The 15,754-nt window shown below is 53.3% G+C and overlaps 1 long non-coding RNA gene and 6 other non-coding genes across 47 annotated transcripts in view; all 7 read right to left on the reverse strand.

Annotated features, from left to right (window-relative positions):
• LOC101015939 overlaps positions 1–15,754 on the reverse strand; it is an 84,014-nt gene that overhangs the window by 54,736 nt on the left and 13,524 nt on the right. For 36 of the 41 annotated variants that reach the window (XR_004185290.1, XR_004185288.1, XR_004185296.1 and 33 more), the window contains 6 exons: positions 14,429–14,568; positions 11,745–11,884; positions 9,122–9,255; positions 6,347–6,487; positions 3,729–3,853; positions 1,033–1,172 (listed from right to left, as the gene is read on the reverse strand). This is a non-coding gene — a long non-coding RNA (uncharacterized LOC101015939). Of the gene's footprint in view, positions 1–1,032; positions 1,173–3,728; positions 3,854–6,346; positions 6,488–8,649; positions 8,982–9,121; positions 9,256–11,744; positions 11,885–14,428; positions 14,569–15,754 lie in introns of those variants that run through there. The other 5 variants (XR_004185291.1, XR_004185304.1, XR_004185305.1 and 2 more) reach the window with 5 other exon arrangements.
• Positions 769–863, reverse strand: LOC116276138. Its single transcript, XR_004185578.1, has one exon. It is a non-coding gene; the product is annotated as a small nucleolar RNA SNORD116 (small nucleolar RNA).
• On the reverse strand, positions 3,386–3,480 carry LOC116276146. The gene has a single exon (XR_004185586.1). It is a non-coding gene; the product is annotated as a small nucleolar RNA SNORD116 (small nucleolar RNA).
• On the reverse strand, positions 6,088–6,182 carry LOC116276139. Its single transcript, XR_004185579.1, has one exon. It is a non-coding gene; the product is annotated as a small nucleolar RNA SNORD116 (small nucleolar RNA).
• On the reverse strand, positions 8,784–8,878 carry LOC116276143. The gene has a single exon (XR_004185583.1). It is a non-coding gene; the product is annotated as a small nucleolar RNA SNORD116 (small nucleolar RNA).
• LOC116276142 lies at positions 11,523–11,617 on the reverse strand. The gene has a single exon (XR_004185582.1). It is a non-coding gene; the product is annotated as a small nucleolar RNA SNORD116 (small nucleolar RNA).
• On the reverse strand, positions 14,098–14,192 carry LOC116276153. The gene has a single exon (XR_004185593.1). It is a non-coding gene; the product is annotated as a small nucleolar RNA SNORD116 (small nucleolar RNA).

A 15,754-nucleotide genomic window follows, 5' to 3' on the forward strand; every position in this document is an offset into this window, starting at 1 on the left:
TGTGAAGACTAGAAATGACCAAGGGCTGCGGGTGCCAGCCTGATCTTCACGCTCACTGTGACCTGCCCTCCAAGACCCCTGCTGGCTGAACTGTCATCCACCAGAGAAATCCATGGAAAGCACATCACTGCCAAATGACAACCCCAGACCACTGATGACACACACGTCCACGAGAGCCCTCTACCATGTTTTCTCTGGAATACCTTCCCACCCAGGCCTCTGCCATCACACCATAAGCATCTCATAGCTCAGGAGGCAAAGAAATCCCTGCCGGGGAGGCCCTGTGACCAACCCTGGAAGGAGAGCCAAAGAGGCTTTGGCCATCTGCTGGGACACCCATTGCTCTGTGCTCTTCCCCACCACCCTGGAACTCCCTTGTCCTCAGGTAACTGGAAATCAAAACAAAGATCTGCCCGAGGCATGCACCTCATGCTCTCCTCGGCAATAAAAACTAGGACCTGGTCCTCTGTTCGGTGACACCTGCCACGAGATCTGGGTCTCCGTTCCTGGGAGCTCACCAAGCTGAGGCCAGCTGCGCACTCCCCGAGGCCTGCACAATTTCTGCACTCTTCCATAGCAGCCACACCATAACAAAGCAGACGATTCGCCCATGACTCTCTCACCCATCTACAACGCACTGAGGGAATGTTCCTAACCTGTGTGTGTGATGGGAGACTTTGGCCTGTGGATGCCCTTGGTGGTGGAACCTGTGAAAATCAGTGAAAGTTGTCCCTCGCTCCTACAGTCCCCGGCAGAGACAAATGTGCTGGACCTCAGTTCCGATGAGAACGACGGTATGAGTTCTCACTCATTTTGTTCAGCTTTTCCAAGGAATGTTTTTTTGGGGGACTCATCATCGATCCAAGCACATTTGAAGAGGCAGGACATTTGACACCACAGGCTGGGCAGTGGGTGAGCCGACGACCTTAAAGGCCTTGGCCATGCCCTTAACGGCCTGAAGAACTGCTCCTTGCGGGTCTCAGAAATCCTAAAGACACCCTCACTCAGCACGCGGGACAGAGGAATGCTTACCGTCCTGAGCCATCCACCAGCACGGGGTGCACCGTGGATGCCAGGTCACACCGACTTCACGACTCCGTGGAGCCTTTGTTGCTCGTAAGCATCAACCATCTTCCTTGCAGCAGGCTGCGGGCCTTCCACGGCAACTGCCCCTGAGAAGTGTAAAGATATCACATGCATGCTTTTAAAACGGGTCCAGGACCACTGGTCACCTCTTCAATGCCATTCTTGCTCACAGGGCAACTCACACACCTACTTTTCATTGACTGACCTTCATTAACATGATTGACCTTCATTACCATGAATATACCTGACGCGTGTCATTCTGTGGACACCTAGGAAGCATGTGTGACTCAAAGGACAGTATGTGCCCACTGCTGAATCTATTTGCTTGTGGCTGTGCATGTCCCTGTGTGTATGTGTGTGTGAGAGTGAGTGTGTGTGTATATGTGTCTCCCTCAAGCACATGTGTTTCCGAACACCACAAGGGGCGGTCACAGTCTGCAGCTTCCAGACCTGAACCTCCCTGCAACCCAAAGATCAAGACCCAGGCCTTCCATCAGTAGGATGTGAACTTTGACCTCGCGACCATGCGGACATATGCCCAAAGTCCCTAGACTAACAGCCACCAAGCCTGGCATGAGCACACATTCCTCCTCATGGGGCATCTGATGTCATGACCAGACACTCTCTGGCTGCCCTCTCAGGTTGAGGTGCAGCTGGCAGAAAACCAACCACAACCAGCGCTGGAGGGCGCCACTGCAAAGTGCAGCACATCAGTTTGAAACTCAGTGTCAAGGCCAGAGGCGGTGGTCTTCCCAATCTAGCCAAAGAACCTCAAGACACAGGCTTCCTCTCCTCCACTCAGTCCACATGTCCGCACCATGCCCTCAGGACACCCTGAGGATGCTTTTCCAACAGGACATCTCCACCTGACTCCCTAAGGACTAGGTTGACAGGACACAACGCCTGTCATTGTTCTTGCATCAGACACATCTACAGGGCTTCCCTGCACTGACCTCTGAGGCAACATCTGATCACACAGCCAACTTGACCGCACTACTACCCACCACAATGCCTACGAATCAATGCTGTCTCAACACCACGGGGTCTACATGCACATTCCTGCTAAGTGAGCTGCAAGCCACAGAACCACCAACTTTTCCAGCTTTCCTAAGCCAACGGTGTATCCTTTAGTGTGACATCCCCGTCCTGGCCATGCTGAGACTTCAAACCAGTTAAGGGAGCTGAAATGCTATGCCTAGGGCATAGTGGAATCCAACACTGGAACATCACCAACACGCAGAGGCATCCCAAGTCAAGACACTCTCTGTGGCAATGCCCTGGGACTGCATACGCATTGCCCAGAATTAACACAGACCTCCATGGACAGCCCCACACGACTGGAAACCACTGGAGAATCCCGGGCCAAGGCTAAAGCAAATTCCTTCTGGATGCCTTCAGGATGGAAATTGCTTTCCAAGCAGGAAAGAGGATCCTGAGCAGCGTTTGTTCACATGAGCTGCAGAAGGTGGGGCCGCCCGACAATGCATGCCAAGAGACCATTTCCAGGAAGATGTGCACAACGGTGGAGCCCACTACTCTGCTGAGAAGACCAGAAGTGACCCAGGGCCACAGACACAATCCTGACACTCATTTGCCCAGAGACATGCCCTCAAATACCCGCCCTGGCTGACCTGTCATCCACCAGAGAAATCCATGGAAAGTCCATCACCACCAAGTAACAGCCCAATGCAGCTGAAGACACACAGGTCCACATGAGCCCTCCATCACCTTTTCTCTGGCGTACTGTCCTGCCCAAGCCTTGGTCACTGCACCACGGTCATCTCATGGCTAGGGATGCAAAGAAATCCATGCCAGAGGGCACCTGTGACTGATGGTGGAAGGGGGCTGAAGAGGCTTTAGCCATCTGCGGCAACAACCATTGCTCTGAGCTCTCCTCCATCACCTTGGAACTCCCCTGTCATCAGCTAATGGAAAATGAAGACCAAGGTCTACCTGAGGCCTGGACCTCGTGCTCTCCTTGGCAGGGGACCTGTGACCCAGTCCTCTGCACAAAGATACCCACTGCAAGGTCCGAGTCTCCCTTCCTGGGAGCTCACCAGGCCAAGAGCAGCCACACACTCCCCTAGGTCAAAACATTTCCACCTGGTTCCACGGCTGCCACATCACAGAGGGGCTGATCCCCCCACAACTGTCCCATCCATTTATGTCACACAGAAGGAATGTCCTAACATGCACGTGATAGGAGACTTTCATCTGTAAATGCCCTGGGTGGTAGAACCTATGGGAACCAGTGGAAGTTGTCCCTCGCTCCTACAGTCCCTGGGGGAGGCAACGTGCTGGACCTCAGATCCGATGAGAACGACGGTATGAGTTCTCACTCATTTTGTTCAGCTTTTCCAAGGAATGTTTTTATAGGGGACTCATCATCGATCCAAGCACATTCGAAGGGGCAGGACGTTTGACATCACAGGCTGGGCAGTGGGTGAGCCGATGACACCTTCGGCCTCCTGGGGAACCCAGAGCCACACCACTGAACAATGGGCACAGACCATCGACTCTGGGAGTGGAACTCACCATGCCATTAGTAGCCTGCTGAGAAACAGTTCTTTGCAGGTACCAGAAATTCAAAAGACACCTCTGCACACAGGGCAGAGGAATGCTTACCATCCTGAGCCACTCACCAGCAGGGGGCGCACCATAGATGCCAGGCCACACCAAATCAAGGACTCAAGGCAGCCTCCGTCGGTCAGAAGAATTGACCATCTTCTTTGCCGGCAAGTGGTAGACCTCTCATGACAAACTGCTGCTGAGAAGTGTAAAGAAATCAAATGCATGCTTGAGAAACAGGCCCAGGTTCACTGGTCACCACTTCAATCCCATTCTTTCCCACAGGGAAACTTGCACGCCGGCGTCTACTTGTGCTCCATGACAGACTTCCATCTTCACGAATATACCTGACCCACGTCACTCTGTGGACACCTAGGAAGCACACGTGACCAGAACAATAGCACACACCCATTGGTGCATCTGTTTGCCTGTGGCTGTGCACGCCTGTGCATGTGTAGGCATGTGTAGGTGTGTCAGAGTGAGTGTGTCTGTGTGTATGTGCCTCCCTCACACACGTGTTTCCCAACAGCACAACATGTGGTCATAGGCGGCAGCCTCCAGACCTGGAAACCATCCCAACGCCTGCAAACAAATGGCTCAGGACACAGGCCTTCAATCAGTAGGATGCGAATTTTGACTTAGGGGTCAGATGGACATTGGCCTGAGGTCCCTCGACTAACAGCCACCACCCCTGGCACCAGCATACACTCCTCCTCATGGGGAATCTAAAGTTGTGACCAGACAATGTCTCTGGCCACCCTCCCAGGTAAGGCACACCTGGAACCAACCCAACCAAAACTCGCCCTGGAAGGCACCTTTGCAATGGCCAGCACATTGATCTTAGACAAGGCATCAAGGGCAGAGACAGTCTTCTGAACCCAACCAAAGGACCTCAAAACACACACTTCCTCCCTCCAATCAATTCACATGCCCACACCATGCCCTCAGGACACACGAAGGGAATGGTTACTTTTCCAACAGGACATTCCCACCTGAACCCCTGAAGACAAGGTGGACAGGACACCATCTTTCATTTTCCTTGCATTGGACACGCCTACAGGGCTTCCCTGCACCAATCTCTGAGCCAACATCCCATAATGCAGTCAACTTAAAAGCACTACCACCCACCCCAGCGTCGGCAAGTCAACACCACCTCAACACCATCACCAGGTTTACACGCACACAGCTATGAAGTGAGCTGCAAGAATAGAACCACCAACCCTTTCCGACTGTCCTAAGCCAACTATGTGCCATGCCAAAGTGGCACGGCTGTCCTGGCTGCACTGTGATGTCAAACTGGCTAAGTGAGCTGAAACGCTTCACTGCCCTGAGGATGTAGCAGAATCCAATACTGGAACATCACCAACACACAAAGGTGAAGAGGCATCCCAAGTCAAGAGACTCTCCAAGGCAGTGCCCCTGGTAGAGCACATGCATTGCCTGAAATGCACATGGAACTCCACGAATATGCCAACGGTGACTGGACCCCATTGGAGAGTCCCAGGCCAGGGCCAGGGCACATTCCATCTGGACGCCTTCAGGATAGAGGCTGCTTTCAAAGCGGGAAATGGGATCCAGAGCAGTATTTGCTCACATGAGCTGCAGCAGGTGGGGCCACCTGGCAATGGCGGGCCAAGACACCATTTCCAGGAACATGTGCACTTCTGCTACTCTGCCAGGAAGACTGGAGTGACCCAGGACCACAGGCATCAGCCTGACCCTCGTGCTCCCTAGGACCTGCCCTCGAAGACTCCCACTGGCCAACCTGTCATCCACCAGAGAAATCCACGAAGACAGCCCATCACCACCGAATGACAGCCCAAGACCACTGATGGCATGCGTGTCCATGTGAGCCCTCTACACCTTTTCTCTGCGCAGGCTTGGCCACCACACCACAAGAATCTCACAGCTCGAGAGGTGAAAAAATCTGTGCTGGGGGGCCCCTGCAATCGACCCTGAAAGGAGGGACAAAGAGGACTTGGCTGTCTGCTGCAACATCCATTGCTGTGCGCCCTCCCCTATCACCCTTGGCACATCCCTGTCCTCAGCTAACCAAAGATCAAGACCAAGGACTGCCTGAGTTCTGGGCCTCGTGGTCTCCCTGAAAGGAGAACTGGAACATGTACCTGTTCCTCTACGCAAGGAAGCCCGCAGCAATTTCCAGGTCTCCCTTCCTGGGAGCTCACCAGGTCAAGGCCAGCCCCACATTCCCCTAAGCCTGAGACATTTCTGTCCACTGCCATGGCCACTACTCCATCACAGAGCAGCCAATCACCCTATGACTCTCTGACCTGTGTACCTCACACAGAGGGAATGTTCCTAATGTGCATATGACAGAAGACTGTCATCTGTGAACGCCGTGGGTGGTGGAAGCTGTAGGGACTAGTAGAAGTCGTCCCTCACTACTACAGGCCCCAGAGGAAGCAATGTGCTGGACCTCAGTTCCGATGAGAACGACGGTATGAGTTCTCACTCATTTTGTTCAGCTTTTCCAAGGAATGTTTTTTTGGAGGACTCATCATCGATCCAAGCACATTTGAAGAGGTAGGACATTTGACACCACAGGCTGGGCAGTGCACGAGCTGATAACCTTAAAGGCCTCGGCCATGCCCTTAATGGCCTAATGCTCCCTGTGGGTCTCAGAAATCCTAAAGACACCCTCACGCAGCACGCGGGACACAGGAATGCTTACCGTCCTGAGCCATCCACCAGCACATGGTGCACCGCGGATGCCAGGCCACACCGACTCCATGACTCAGTGGGGACTCCATTGCTCAGAAGAATTGACCATCTGCTGTGCCAGCAGGCAGTGGGCATCTCAAGGCAACTGCTCCTGAGAAGTGTAAAGACATCAAATGCATGTTTGAGAAACAGGCCCACGTCCACTGGTCACCATGTCAATGTCATTCTTTCCCATGGGGCAACTCGTATCTCTGCTTCTCCTTGGACTCTAGGACTGACCTCCATCTCCATATTCATACCACTACTCTGCTGGGAAGACCAGAAGTGACCCAGGGCCATGGACACCATCCTGACACTCACTTGCCCAGAGACATGCCCTCAAAGACCCATTCACACCTTACCTATGTCACTCCATGGACACCTACAAGTGTCTGTGGCCTAACAACTGCACATGCCCATTGCCGCATCTATTTGTGGCTGTGCACACGAGTGTGCATGAGTGTGAGTGTCTCTGTGTGGATGTGTCCCCCTCATGCACATGTGTTTCCCACCACCCCAGCAGGCAGTCACAGTCTGCAGCCTCCAGACCGGAACCAACCCCACAAAACCAAAGGCTCAAGACCCAGGCCTTCAATCAATAGCATGTGAACTTTGACTTCAAGGCCATGAGGAAAGAGGTCCAAGGTCCCTTGCCTAACAGCCACTACCCCGGGCATGAACACATTCTCCTCCTCACAAAGCATCTTATGTCATGACCAGACACTGTCTCTGGCCCCTTTACCAGGTGAGGTGCACCTGATGGAAAACCAACTACAACCAGCACTGGAGGGCGCCTTTGCAATGGCCAGCACATGGCTCTGAAACACAGCATCAAGGCCAGAGGTAGTCTTCCCAACCTAGCCAAAGGACCTCAAGACACACACTTCCTTTCCTCCACTCAACCCATGTGCCCACACCATGCCCTCTGGACACCCAAAGAGAATGGCTGCATTTCCAAAAGGACGTCTCCACCTGACTCCCCAAGGACCAGGCAGACAGGACACACTGCCTGTAACACTGTCGTTGCATTGGATACACCCACAGAGTTTCCCTGCACTGACCTCTGAGACAACATCGCATCATGCAGCCAGTGTCACAGTACCACCCACCACCCCAACGCCAGCAAGTCAACACTGCATCAACAGCATCAGGTCTACGTGCATGCAGCTACTAAGTGAGCTGCAAGATGTACAACAACCAATCCTTTCCAATTTTCCTGTGCCAACTGTGTGCCCTTGAAAGTGGCATGGCTGTCCTGCCTGCTCTGTGACTTCAAACCAGCTACGGGAGCTGAAATGCTTCATCACGCCTAGGGAGCAGCGGAGTCCAACACTAGAACATCACCAGCACACAGAGGTATGGAGACATGCCAAGTCAAGAGACTCGTTGTGGCAATGCCCCTGGGATTGCAAATGCACTGCTCGGTATGCACACAGACCATGAATAGCCCCATGCATGACTGGGGCCCACATGAGAGTCCAGGGCCAGGGCACATTCGCTCTGGACATATTTGGGATGGAAAGCGGGAATGATACAGAGCAGTATTTGCTCACAAGAGCAGCAGCAGGTGGGGCCGCCCGACAATGCAGGCCAACAGACCATTTCCAGGAAGATGTGCACAACGGTGGAGCCCACTACTTGGCTGGGAAGACCAGAAGTGACCGAGGGCCATGGACACCATCCTGACACTCATTTGCCCAGAGACATGCCCTCAAAGACCTGCCCTGGCTAACCTGTCGTCCACCAGAGAAATCCATGGAAAGCCCATCACTGCCAAATTAAAACCCAATGAAGCTGATGACACTCACATCCATGAGAGCCCTCTAGCACCTTTTCTCTTGGATACCATCCGGTCTACACCTTCACCACCAAAGCACACATGTCTCATGGCTCGGGAAGCAAAGAAATATGTGCTGGGGGGACACTGTGACCAACACTGGTGGAAGAGCTGAAGAGCCACTGGCTGTCTCCCGTGGCACCCATTGCTATGCATTCTCCATCACTGCCCTTGGCACTCCCCTGTCCTCAGCTAACCAGAAATCAAGAACAAGGTCTGCCCGAGGCCCAGGCCTTGTGCTCTCCTTGGTAGCAAAACTGAGACCTTGCCCTCTGCACGGAGACTCCAGCCATAAGGTCCAGGCCTCCCTTCCTGAAAGCTCACCAGGCTGAGGTCAGCCGCACGCTCCCCTAAGATCGCGACATTTCTCCCCTCTTCCATGGCCGCTGCGCCATCACAGAGCAGCCAGTGCCCCCACGAATCTCCCACTCATGTACCTCACACAGACGGAATGTTCCTATTGTGCCTGTGACGTGAGACTTTCATCCGTGGACGCCCTGGGTGGTAGAACCTATGGGAACCAGTGGAAGTTGTCCCTCGCTCCTACAGTCCCCGGGGGAGGCAACGTGCTGGACCTCAGATCCGATGAGAACGACGGTATGAGTTCTCACTCATTTTGTTCAGCTTTTCCAAGGAATGTTTTTTTGGGGGACTCATCATCGATCCAAGCACGTTTGAAAAGGCAGGATGTTTGACACCACAGGCTGGGCAGTGGGCGAGCCGATGACATTAAAGAACTTCGGCACCCTGGGGAAGCCAGAGCTGCACCACTGACCAACCGGCACAGACCATCCACTCTGGGAGTGGAACTCGCCATGCTATTAATGGCCTGCTGAGAAACTGTTCCTTGCAGGCCTCGGAAATTCTAAAGCCACCGTCTCTCATCACACGGGGCAGAAAAATGCTTACCGTCCTCAGCCACCCGCCAGCACGGGGTGCACAGTGGATGCCAGGCCACACAGAATCCACGTGGGCCTATGTTGCTCAGAAGCATCGACCATCTTCCCTGACAGCAGGCAGCGGACCTCCCACGGCAACTGTCCCTGAGAAGTGTAAACAAATCAAATGCATGCTTGAGAAACAGGCCCAGGTTCACTGGACACTTCAATGCCATTCTTTCCCACAGAGCAACTCACACACCTGCTTCTCCTTGGCCTCCATGGCTGACCTCCATCTCCATGAATATACCTTACCCACGTCACTCTGTGGACACCTAAACGCATGTGTGGCCAGAACCACTGCACGTGCACACTGCTGCATCTATTAGCCTATGACTGTCTGTGCCTGTATGTGTGTGTGGGATAGAGTGTGAGTATGAGTGTGAGTGTATGAGAGAGTGTGTGTTTGTGTATGTGTGAGAATGTTAGTTGAAATGGGTGTATGTTTGTCTCCCTAATGCACCTGTGGGTGCCAACACCACAATGGGCAGTTATAGTTTGCAGCCTCCAGACCTGATCCACCCAGCAACCTGATGGCTCAAGACCCACGCCTTCAAACAGTGGGATGTGAACTTTGACCTTGGGGCCATGTGGAAACAGGTCACAGGTCTCTCACCTAGCAGCCACCACCTCTGGCAGGAGCACAGGCTACTCCTCTTCCTCATGGGAATGCTGATGTCATCACAAGACACTGTCTCTGACCACTCTCTTAGGTGAGGTGCAACCTGGTGCAAAACCAACCACAACCAGCTCCAGAGGGGACCTTTGCAAAGTCCAGCACATTGGTCTGAAACTCAGCATTAAGGCCAGAGGCAAGACTAGCAACTCAGCCACAGGCCCTCAAGATACACGCCTCCTCCCCTCCACTCAGTCCATGTGCCCACACTGTGCCCTCAGGACACCCAAAGAAAATGGCTGCTTTTCCAACAGGACGTCCCTACCTGAACCACAAGGACCAGGTTGACAGGACACACCGCCTGTCATCATTCTTGCATTGGACACGCCCACAGGGCATCCCTGCACTGACCTCAGAAGCAATGACCCATCATGCAGACAATCTGACCGCACTACTACCCACCCCAACACTGGCAAGTCAACACTGTATCAACACCACCCAGTCCACATGCATGCAGCTACTAAGTGAGCTGTGAGCTGTAGAAGCACCAATCCATTCCAACTTTCCTAAGCCAACCATGTGCCCTTGAAAGTAGCATGGCTGCCATGGCTGCACTGTGAATTCAAACTGGTTAAGGGAGCTAAAATGCTTCATCATGCATAGGGCATAGTGGAATCCAACACTGGAACATCGTCAACATGCAGAGGCATGGAGACATCCAAAGTCAAGAGACTTTATGTGGCAACACCCGGAATGGACACAGACCTCCATGGACAGGCTCACACGTGACTGGAGACCACAGGACGGTACTCAGCCTGGGCCAGGGCACATTCCCTCTGGACGCCTTTGGGACGGATGCTGCTTTCAAAGTGAAAAAAAGGATTAAGAGCAGCATTTGCTCACACTTGCAGCAAGTGGGGCGCCTGGCAATAGCAGGCCAAGAGACCATTTCCAGGAAGATGTACACAACGGTGGAGCCCATAACTCTGCCAGGAAGATCGGAGTGACCCAGGGCCACAGGGAGCAGCCCAAATCTCACACACCTGGCAACTTTCCTTGAAGACCCCTGCTGCCCAATCTGTCACCCATCAGAGAAATACACAGAAAGTCCAGCACACAGACAGCCCAAGACCACTGATGACACACACCTGTCCACGTGAGCCCCCTACCACCTTTTCTCTGGAATACCAGAGAATATGTCCTACCCAGGTCTCCACAACACCACCAGCATCTCACAGTTCAGGAGGCAAAGAAATCCATGCTGGGGTGACCCTGAGACCAATGCTGGGGGGAGGGTCAAAGAGGCTTTGGCCATCTGCTGCAACACCCATTGCTCTGCACTCTCCCCCATCACCCTTGGCACTCCCCTGTCCTCAGCTAACTGAAAAGCAAGATCAAGGTCTGCCTAAGGCTAGGACCTCATGCTCTCCATAGTAGGGGGACCAGGACCCTCTCCTGTGTGTGAGGATGGCTGACACAAGGTCCAGGTCTCCCCTCCTGGCAGCTCACCAGGCCCAGGTATGCCACACACTCCTCTAGGCCTGCGATTTTTCTGTCCGCTTCCACAGCCACCACACCATCACACATGCAGCCAGTCCCTCCACAACTCTCCTAATCGTGTACCTCACACAAAGGGAATGTTCCTAATGTGTGTGTAATGGGAGACATTTACTTGCAGACAGCCTGGGTGGTGGAACCTACAGGGACTAGCGGAAGCTGTCCCTCACTCCAATAGTCTCTGCTAGAGGCAAGTGCTGGACCTCAGTTCCGATGAGAACGACGGTATGAGTTCTCACTCATTTTGTTCAGCTTTTCCAAGGAATGTTTTTATGGGGGACTCATCATCGATCCAAGCACATTTGAAGAGGCAGGATGTTTGACACCATGCCATTAGTGGCCTTGTGAGAAACAGCTCATGGTGGGTCTTGGAAATCCAAAAGACACCCTCACTCAGCACATGGGGCAGAGAAATGCTTACCATCCTGAGGAATCCACCAGCACAAGGTGCACCCAGGAAGCCAGGCCACACTGACTCCAGGACTCTGCAGGGCCTTTGTGGCTCAAAAGAATTGACCATCTTCCTTCCAGCAGGCAGCGGGCCTCCCATGGCAACTGCCCCTGAGAAGTGTAAACAAATCAAATACACACTTGAGAAACAGGCCCAGTTCCACTGGTCAAAACTTCAGTGCCATTCGTTCATGCGTGGCAACTTGCACGTCTTCCTTCTGTTGGCCTCCATGAGTGACCTCTGTTTCCATGATTGTACCTTACTAGTGGCACTCTGCAAACACTTCGGAGCTGCGTGTGGTGCCAGAATGACCACACACACCCATTGCTCAGTGGCTATGTGCATGCATATGTGTGTGTGTGTGTATGTGTGTGTCTCCCTCACGCACATGTGTTTTCCAACACATGAGTTTACCAACATGGCAACATGCAGTCAGAGTCTGTGGCCTCCAGGCCTGAGCCCCCATCAACCGGACAATTCAAGACCAAGACCTTCAATCAACAGGATGTAAACTCTGACCTTGGACCATGCAGACATAGGCCCAAGGTCCCTCACATAACAGCCACCATCCCTAGCCTGAGCACAAGCTCCTCCTCACAGGGCATCTGATGTCCTGACCAGACACCATCTCTGGCAGCACTCCCAGGAAAGGTGCACCTGGCACAAAACCAATCACAACCAGCACTGGAGCATGCCTTTGCAACGGCCAGGACGTGACTCTGAAACTCGGCATCAAGGCCAGAGGCAGTCTGCCCAATCTAGGCAAACGACCTCAAGACATGGGCTTCCTCTCCTTCACTCAGTCAATGTAGCTGCATCATGCCCCTCAGGACACCTGAAGGGAATGGCTGCTTTTCCCACAGGACGTCCCTGCCTAACGCGCCAAGGACCAGGCAGACAGGACACATGGCCTTCCATCATCCTTGCATTGATCACACTCAAAGGCCTTCCTTGCACCGACCTCCAAGGCAACATCCCACCACGCAGCCACCTTGGATGCAGTACCATCCTCCCCAACACCTGCTAGTCAACACCGTCTGACAACCACCACCAAGTCTATATGCACGTGGCTACTAAGTGAGCTGTGAGCCACAGAATGACCAGTCCTTCCCAACTTTCCTAAGCCATTGGCATGCCCTTCAACATGGCATGACTGTTCTGGCTGCGCTGAGACTAATGGGGTTGAAACACTTCATCACGCCTAGGGCATAGCTAAATTCAACACTTGAATATCACCAACGTGCAGAGGAGTGGAAGCATCTCAAGTCAAGGGACCCTCCATCGAAGGCACCTGGGATTAAATACGCATTGTTTGGAATGCACATGGACCTCCATGGACAGCTCCAAGTGTGACGGAATCCCACAGGAGAGTTCCAAGCAAGGGCCAGGGCCAGGGCACGTTCCCTCTGAAAGTCTTCGGGATGGAAGTTGCTTTCAAAGCGGGAAGTAAGATCCACAGCAGTTATTTCATCACATGAGCTGCAGCGTGTAGGGCTGCACGGCAATGGTGGGCCAAGAGACCATTTCCAGGAAGATGCGCACGACGGTGGAGCCCTCTACTCTCCCAAGAAGACCGGAAGTGACCCAGGGCAACGGGATACAGCTCGACCCTCATGCTCCTTGGATCTGCCCTTGAAAACACCACGGGCTGACCTGTCATCCACAAGAGAAATCCATGGAAAGCCCATCACTGCCAAATGACAGCCCAAGAACACTGATGACACACATGTCCATGTGAGCCCTCTACCACCTTTGCTCTGAGGTACTGTCCTGCCCAGGCTCAGCCACCACACCATGGGCAACTCATGGCTCAGGAGGCAAAGAAATCCCTGCCGGGGGGTCCCTGTAACCAGCACTAGGGGGAGGGCCAAAGAGGCTTTGGCTGTCTGCCACAACACCCATTGCTCTCCATTGTCCCCCATCACTTTGGCACTCCCCTCTCCTCAGATAACTGAAAATCGAGACCAAGGTCTGTCTGAGGTCTGGGCCTTTTGCTCTCCTTGGCATAAAAACAAAGACCCAGTCCTCTGCGTAGAGACGCCCATCGGGAGGTCAGGGTCTCCCTTCCTGGGAGCTCACCAAGCCAAGATCAGTTGCACATGATCCTAGGTCTGCAATTCTACCCACTTCTACAGCCACCATGACATCACAGAGCAGCCGATTCCTCCATGACTCTTCTACTCGTGTTCCTCACACAGACGGAATGTTCCTATTGTGCCTGTGATGTGAGACTTTCATCCGTGGACGCCCTGGGTGGTGGAACCTATGGGAACCAGTGGAAGTTGTCCCTAACTCCTACAGTCCCCGGGGGAGGCAACGTGCTGGACCTCAGATCCGATGAGAGCTGACCGGTATGATTCTCACTCATTTTGTTCAGCTTTTCAAGGAGATGTTTTATAGAGGACTCATCATCGATCCAAGCACATTCGAGAAGGGGGCAGGACGTTTGACATCACAGGCTGAGACTGGTGGGTGAGCCGATGACACCTTGACCTCCTGGGGAACCCAGAGGCCACACCACTGAACAATGGGCTGCAGACCGCCGACTCTGGAGTGGAACTCACCATGCCATTGGTAGCCTGCTGAGAAACAGTTCTTTGCAGGTACCAGAAATTCAAAAGACACCTCTGCACACAGGGCAGAGGAATGCTTACCATCCTGAGCCATCCACCAGCAGGGGGCGCACCGTGGATGCTAAGCCACACCAGCTCCAGGACTTTGGGGGCCTTTGTGGCTGAGAAGAACTGACCATGTTCATTGCCAGCATACGGTGGGTGTCCCATGATAACTGCCCCTGAGAAGTGTAAAGAAATCAAATGCACGCTTGAGAAATGGGTCCAGGTTCACTGGTCGCTTCAACGCCACCCTGTTCCACAGAGCAACTCACATGCCCACTTCTCCTTGGCCTCCATGATGGACCTCCATCTTTATAAACATACCTGACAGTGTCACTTTCTAGACACTTAGGAAGCATGTGTGGCCAGAACAACCACATGTACCTGTTGCTGCGTCTATTTGCCTGTGGCTGTACATGACTGTGTGTGTGATAGTGTGAGCGTGTGTGTTTCCTGCATGCACATGTGTTTCCCACACCGCAACAGGAAGTCATAGTCTACAGCCTCCAGACCTGAAGCCCCTGCAACCCAAAGGCTCAAAACCAAGGTCTTCAATCAGTAGGATGCAAACTTTGACTTCAGGGCCATGAGGACATAGGCCTGAGGTCCCTCACCTACCAGCCACCACCCCTGGAGTGAGCACACTCTCCTCCTCATGGGGCACCTGATGTTGTGACCTGACACTGTCTCTGGCCACACTCCCAGGTGAGGCTCATGTGACGAAAAACCAACCACAACCAGCACTTGAGGGCGCCTTCTCAATGACGAACCCATCAGTCTGAAAATGGCATCAGGCCAGAGCCAATCTTCCCAACCTAGCCAAAGGATCTCAAGATGCGGGCTTCCTCCCTTCCACTCAGTCCACATGCCTGCACTGCGCCTTCAGGACACTCGAAGGGAATGGCTGCTCTCCAACAGGACGTCCCCGCCCAAGGACCAGGCTGACACGACACACTGCCTTCCATTGTCCTTGCATTGGTTACATCCACAGGGCTTAAACTCTGAGGTAACATCCCATCATGCAGCCAACTTGACTGCACTACCACCCACCCCAACTCCTGCAACTCTACACTACCTCAGCACCATCACCAGATCTACATGTACACAGCTACTCATAAGGTGCAATCTGCAGAACCACTAATCCCTTCCAACATTTCTAATGCAGTCATGGGCACCTCAATATGATATGGGTGTCCTGGCTGCACTGTGACCTCAAACTGTTTGAGGGAGCTGAAATGCTTCATCACCCTTACGGTGTAGCAGAATGCAACACTGGAACATTACCAACACGGGAGGTGCAGGGGCATCCCAAGTCAAGGAACTCTCTATGGCAGGCCCCTGGAATGGTATACATGTTGCCTGGAA

This window comes from Papio anubis, chromosome 7, assembly GCF_008728515.1.
Source record: "Papio anubis isolate 15944 chromosome 7, Panubis1.0, whole genome shotgun sequence".
Classification (NCBI taxonomy): domain Eukaryota; kingdom Metazoa; phylum Chordata; class Mammalia; order Primates; family Cercopithecidae; genus Papio; species Papio anubis.